The following is a 7,130-nucleotide window of genomic DNA, read 5'->3' as shown; positions in this document are numbered from 1 at the left end:
CTAGGCTTCCCCAGCTCTACTGCTGCTTTGGCCCAGGGTTCTCAGAGCCAGTAACCCCCACAAGAACTCTCCTCCACGGGACGGCCACATTCGTTTGGTCGCCCAAGTTCCAACAAGCCCTCACACAGCTCAGAATTGCCTTCACCACCGCATCTATTCTGACGCACAGCATTCATCATGGAAGTAGGCGCATCTACGATGACCATCAGGGCCTGCTTTGTTTATGGTGCCAGATGTGGGCTGAAATTCAGATTTAGCTTGACTCATGTGACTTCTGCCCTTGTACCAATGCACCATGCACCAAACTTCTTGGCATCTCAGGCCTCTGGAGACCCTGCGCATGCTATAGGCAGCCATTGCCAGGAATTTCACATTTGAACTCCCTGAATCAAATGGCCACAAAGTGGAACTGACTCTCATAGATCACCTGACCAAGACGGCGCGCTTCATCCCCCTGTGAACGTGTACCTTCAGCAGAGAGGACAAATCAACTCTGAATTTCCAAAACCAAAATGCCGATGACACCTTTATTTTGCTAACTATAGATTTCCCCTGATTCCCTGCCACATTACCAATGGCCTCTCTGTACTTCCCGGCTTTCAACCTGGTTCAACAAAACCACATTCAAGAATAAGGAAGGGAGCCCCTCGAGGACACTAGGAAGGACTTCAGATAGTATGTGGATTGCTGAGTTCAAGAGGGGCCAGTCTTTTCAGTAGGGAAGCCATTTGCTGAAGGGAGGTACCGAGCCTCAGGCACTGACTGAATCCCTAAGCCCCGTCTGTGGCAGCAGTGCCTGACCCATCCCCTTGGCTGACCTTCTGATCCCATCCTCCTCCCCTGGCTCTAGGGAGCAAACTCTGTTCCTCACTCCAGCACAATCCGTGCCCAGAATGTCCAAACTCGCAGACAATGGGACTCTCCTCCCCTCTCCTCCTAGAGGGGGGACTACTACCCCCATTTTACAGACAGGAAATGAAGGTGATGAAGTGACCTCTCCAAGGTCACACCTAGCAATGTGGGGGAGAGCTGGGAACTGGACTGGGTTTTACAGGAGTGCCCTCCCCACAGGAGCAGCTTCACTCTCTGCCCTTCGTTCTCTCCTTCCCTCTTGGCCCTTCTTCAAAGGGGGCTCTGAATGGGAAATGAGCAGGAGCTTCCTCCCCCCTCTGTGTTCCAGGCTCTGGGATCTGTCCATGTCACCTACAGCAATGCAGCCTGCAGCTGGCCCAGCTTGGGGAGCCAGGACTTCATTCTGTGAAATCAAGACATGCTGGCTCTCAGTGATGCTTAGACGGAAAACCACACACCCCACCCAGAGGTAGGAACCACCCATTCCCAGGTTGTCCTGAGGAGCCATGATTCCTCTAGAAGCTGGGGAAGGGCACGACGATCAGTTTGTCAAAGGTAGGGGAGGATTGTGTAAGGAGAGGGTCTAGGAGAGGAGGAGCGTGAGCTAGGCTCTGTATTTGGGCTTGGCAGGGATCAAGAGACGGGAGAGGGCTGTTAGATGGCAATGGTGAGGTATAAGGGGTGTCAGAGATGGAAGCAAGGCCAGAAAAGTTCAGCTACTTTAGATCAATTGTGCCAAAGAATCACTGGTTGATGTGACTGAAAGCTCTGAACTTGTGCTGGCCAAAATCATCCTCCTCAGATGGGAACATCCCAAAAGTCTGCAGAAGCTCAGCCTCTGAGGTGAACATTGTGGCCCAAACCTCTCTCTGTTCTGTACCTCGCAGGATTCCAGCTGGTTCTTCCAATCCAGGATGAAAACTGTGCCACCGAACCCAGCACCTGTGCAGTGAAGTGCCACTTGAACCCGCTGTGATGCACAGACCTTGCCCTGGCTGTCTGCACAGGGCTGAATTTCACCCATTCAGAGTGTAAGGAAATAATTGGCTGAAGGCCTTTTTCTTTTTGGATTTTGTTCTAGTGGGAAAGAATCATGGGGATTTTTAACCTGTATGGCTTCTGGGACTGGTGCTTCAATGATGCAAAGTGCTGATTCACTGGTTGATTTTTTTCCCTTTAAATCTACTCTCTTCTTGTCTTTTAACAGGTATTCTCAGGGCACCCCGTGCTTCATATGGGCATTCTTGGGTGTGCAGATTGCATCAGACCTGCACCTGAATAAATAATAGTGAATGAAATATGCAGACACTAAAGTCCTGCAGCCAAATTCTCAGAAACCTTCCTCTTCAGTGTAGGAACAGGATTTTGTTTTTAATATTTTTTAAAGTGCTAAGCAGATGCTACACTGTAAGGAGAGGAAACAGAAGCAAAAACTGAAAGACCATGACTTAAACCAATGAACAGCTGCAGAGAGTGGAGACACAGCAAAGCAAACAAATGAATACTGTGAGTAAATAACCTGAAAGCAAATGGGGAAGAAAACCTCATCTGGGTAATTGTGGCTCTTGGGACAAAAATCAGGTTCCTGGTACGTAGCCTGGCTGAGATCATCCCTTATCCCTGGATCCCAGACCTGGGATTCAAATGTCATTTTCTGTGTGGTGTCCTTATTTTATTCCTAGGAAAAGGATCCCCAAAGGAGGTGTAAGGCTCCTGGACTCTAGTGCCTGAAAGAAGCTTCTGCCACCTTCACAGGTAGAAGTCATTGTCTTTCCTACAATGCCACTAGTGCCCTTTCTGCTCTCCAGGTCTGCTCCCTCCAGCAGGACAGACACCCCTTAACTCCCCGAGTCCTGATTTCCTGCCATTCAAGAGGCTGACAGCTTCCATTGCCTCCACCCCCACCATCAAACACTTTTCCTATGGGAATCTCCCTAGAGCCTGGGAGAAATCTGTTTTTCCTTTAGAACCAGTCTGCTCAGTAAATCCACCCACACTGACCTCATCTTAGCTGTTTTCTTTATCTGAAATTAGTGATATCTTTGGAAAACCCTTAGGGTGCAGGGAGTGAGGTGGAGCAGGAGATATGGGAGCTCCAGCAGATTCCCCTGAAGAACACCACCCTGTCTTTCTCTGATCAGGCTAGGGCCCACCGTCCATTGTGGAGGTGAAGACGGGATGGGAGCTGCTGGACTGACCTTGATGTGCCATTGTGACGTTATGAGTATAATCTCTCATTGAAAGGTAACAGGGCCAGAAAGAGTTAATTAACTCATAGACTGACCTGACCCATGGGTGAACCTTGAGGACGGGTTAGGAAGATATGTAAATGACTAGAGCTTTGAAATGCAAGTCTGCATTGTTAGAGGTAGAAGGGGAGATGTTTGCTCAGGTCTTGTGATGTCAGCAAACAAGTCTTGTCTATTGCTATAGTTTTAATTCAAAGATCAAAAAAAGGAATATTAACATTTATGATGATACTTGAGTAAAATAGTATTATTGTCTATGTGTCTCTTTGAAGGTTGTGCTAACCTGTATCTGAACTGTTTAATGGATAAATTACTCTGTGCTAATTGCCAGGATGTTTGGGAGAAGGAATTAAACCTATTGTTTTCTCAGGCCGAAAGGCTGCTGGAAATGTATAAGAAGCCTGGGAACGACCCTTCTTCATCTCAGATCTGCTTTGGGTTTCAAGAGGGGGAAACCTTAAGCCATAAGGATTGAGATCCCCAGTCATTGACTGGAGCCACCTTGAATATGGAAATTGGACTATAACCTATGGACTATTTCTAAAAGGACTTTTGGCAACTACAAGCTCATCTCTGCTGTGTATCTGAACCTCAAGAATTGAATTCAAGTCTGTCTGTAGATTAATCTTTTAACCAACACACTCTCTCTTTTCTTTTTTAAATAAATTTTAGCTTAGTTAATAAGAATTGACTATAGCGTGTATTTTGGGTAAGATCTAAGTTATAATTGGACCTGGGTATGTGGCTGATCCTTTGGGATTGGAAGAACCTTTTCTTTTATATGATGAAGTAAGATTCTCAGGAATCATCATCATATCTGACAGGTGTGTCTGGACGGAGGCCTAAGGCTGGGCACTTTAAGGGAACTGCGTGGTTTGGACTTCTAAGTGACCGGTGAGGTACTGTAGAAGCTGTTTTGTGCTGGTTGGTAAATCTAAGTATTGGAATAACCACCAGCATTTGGGGTTTGTCTGCCCCGTTTGGTTTCCAGTTCACCCTGATTGAGTGACCTCAGCTGGCTCCCACGGGCAGCACCATCACAGCCATGTCCTTGTGTGGATGAAGGACCTACATCTCAGGGGTGGCCAGCAGCAGATGTAACACGTGTCCAGAAATAGGCTAAACAATCTACACCGATAGGTAAGTAAAATCATGGCCATATGTAGACATCACAGGAATTGGTGGGGATTGAACCAGGGTCCTTCAGCACAAGCCCCTCTAAATCCAGCTCCACCCACTAGATCATGCCCCCTTCCAGAGCCACAGAACCCAGGAGCCCTGATTCTCAGACCCGGGCCTCACATCACCAGGCCAAACCTCCTCTCATTAAGGGAGCTATAGAAGGGACCATCTGCTGAGACCCCTCTACATTCCCCCTGTCAGAGATCGCTGCCACATGACCAGTGAATGAGCAGAGATCTCCCCTGTGGGAATCCGAGGGGCTGTGCATTTGGGGTTTCACAGGGAAGGCCTCTGGCAGCCATTGACAGAGTGTTCCTGGGAGGAGCTTTTCCATCTCTAACAAAGGGTTTCTGTTCCCTCAGATCACCAGCCGCTCAGCAGAATGCGGGAGAGCCGACTGCTGATGGGCTAGAGGGGTCCCAGGAGTCACCGTGTGGCTGTGCAGCAGGTGCAATGTCTGCAGTCACCATGGGCCAAACCCTGCGCTCCAGACAACCCAGGCTGTTTCCCTCGATTACAAAGGGGACTTTTAGCTTGGGGAATCACTTGCTGTAGCCTCTGTCAATAACTGGGATGTTTTCACAAGGCTACTTAGTGGTACATGAAGCGCCATCCAAGCAAGCCAAACTCTGCCCAAACCCAGGTCTGCTTTGTGTTTAAACCCTATGTAAAACCCAATGCATTCAGGCCAGCATGGAGCTGCTGATTGAAGCATCTCATCTGGACATTAGAGACCGAGGCTGGGACCTATGCGGAGCTTCTGCAGTCGAGCATCCACAGCCAGAAGAGAGACGATGGGAAACGCGCTTAGATGGCTGGCCACAGCAACAGCAGCAGCAGCTGTCTCATAAAGCTCTGCTCATGCTCTAGCCAACAGAGGCAGGACAAAGAGCCACACAGTGAGAGCCTGGGTTGCAATTAGCAATACAAGTTTTTTTCAGTGGATTATGCAGTCCTGACAGTCTATTTCCTGTAATGTGCACATCAATCTCCCTTGCTGACCTCAATGGAAGTGACGTGCTCCGTGCCTACAGGATCAGTGCTCAATATGCTCACACAGCAACCTAGCATGCAAAAACGCAACATGAGAGATGCAATGGTCCAAATATGTAGAAACCTGTCCTCCCTGTTTGTCCCTGCAGTTTTCATGTCTGCAATTAAAGGAAGCCTATAGCAGGGTGGACCCCTGCTCCTGCCCTGAGGGGTTTAAAAGCGGCCTGGCAGGGCTCGAGAGCGGCTGCTCTAAAACCTGGGCTGATTGGGGAAGTGGCTGCAGCTGGGCTACACCCCAATCAGGCCACAGCTGGCCCCTATAAAAGGCCAGTGAAGCCAGAGGCAGACAGTCTCTCTCTGCCTTCAGAGAGAGAAGGGCCTGGCTGCAGGGAGCTAGAGACTAGATACCTGAGTGAAGCAGGGCTGGGGAAAGGCTGGGGAGCTCCAGCCTGGAAAGCCCCAGGCTGCGGCCTAGCATTGGGCTAACAGGTACTGGGGGTTGCAGAGGGCAGCCCAGAGGTAGGCCAAGGCAGCAGGTCCAAACCCTCCTTGCCAGTGATGTGTAGGCTGATACTGCAGTCTGCCCCAGGGTGTGGGGCTAGACAATGACTGGCAGTAGCCATATACTGAGGCAAGGTGGGGATAGAGGGTGGGGGTTCCCTGAGGAGGGGAGACCCAGAGAGAAAGGGGTTACTGCCAGGGGGCAGCACCCCTATGTAAAAGGGCACCGGGTCCAGGGAGGGACACGGGGGCCTGAGGACAGGCGGAACACCGGCCTGCATAGGGCACTCTGGATGCTGGAACGAGCTAATTCCCGGAGTCACCAGCAGGAGGCGCCGCAGGGGTGAGTCGGCCCGTCTACAAAGCCAGATATCTAGCTACTGGAGAGCCCCCTTGTTCCAGTCAGGCAGAAAATAAGAGCTACCATTTGCACAAACCCTTATAGGGAAAAGATGGATTTTTAACCTAAAGCCATACCCAGTTCAGCCACATTTTCATGACTTTCCAGGTGGGGCAGTTAAGAAATGGCTGGGCCTTTGCTTAAAATTTGACTCACTGTGGAATATCACGTCACATTACCCAGTGTTGGATAATTATGGACTGAAAGGCCTATGGAACTGCAGAATGACCAGCAAATTAAACCGGAGGTGATCTTTTAAAAATAAAGTGTTTACATTAACTAGTAAGCCAAACTCTGCCCAAACCCAGATCTGCTTTGTGTTTAAACCCTATGTAAAACCCAATGCATTCAAGCCAGCATGGAGCTGCTGTTTGAAGCATCTCATCTGGGCCTTTCAAAAGAATTTATAAAATTTAGATGTACTGATCCATTTGAAATTAAGTGAGAGCTGGGCATCCACCATCCATGGCATTCACCTGCTCCTCAGTATCATGACAACTGTGTACCTCACAACCTTTATTGTATTTAGCCTCACTACACCCCTGTGAGGTCGGGAATTACGACCATCCCCATTTCACAATTGGGGACTGAGGTACAATGAGATAAAGCAAGTTGTGAATATAACTCAGGAAGTCTTTGGCAGAACAAGTAATTGAATCTGGGTCTACCAAGTCCAGGATTAGCACCTCAGCCATGGAAACATCCTTATGCCTGACTCCCTTACCCACCTCTGAATATCCCCATCCTAGTATAAGCTTTTTCCACTGCAATTTCCTGTGCCTTCCATACGTTATTCATTGTCTTTAGACTTTAAAGACCTAAAAGACATCTGTGCTAGCTTTAGTTGCCTTCATAGACAAGTAGAAACACAATCCACAACAAAACAGCAAAAGCACATGCAGTGGCCAACTCAGCCAACACAAAACACATCCGGATACAAACATTCCCTCCCC

At 48.8% G+C, this 7,130-nt stretch overlaps 1 long non-coding RNA gene across 1 annotated transcript; it reads left to right on the top strand.

Moving 5' to 3' along the window:
- The first annotated feature begins 1,578 nt into the window (after positions 1 to 1,578).
- LOC120403238 lies at positions 1,579 to 3,090 on the top strand. The gene is made up of 4 exons (XR_005597496.1): positions 1,579 to 1,883; positions 2,060 to 2,358; positions 2,535 to 2,607; positions 2,994 to 3,090. It is a non-coding gene; the product is annotated as an uncharacterized LOC120403238 (long non-coding RNA).
- The last annotated feature ends 4,040 nt before the right edge of the window (positions 3,091 to 7,130 follow it).

The sequence above is a fragment of the Mauremys reevesii genome, linkage group 4 (assembly GCF_016161935.1).
Source record: "Mauremys reevesii isolate NIE-2019 linkage group 4, ASM1616193v1, whole genome shotgun sequence".
Lineage (NCBI taxonomy): Eukaryota > Metazoa > Chordata > Testudines > Geoemydidae > Mauremys > Mauremys reevesii.
The sequence above is the reverse complement of the archived record's forward strand: the minus strand, read 5'-3'. Positions and strand labels throughout refer to the sequence as shown.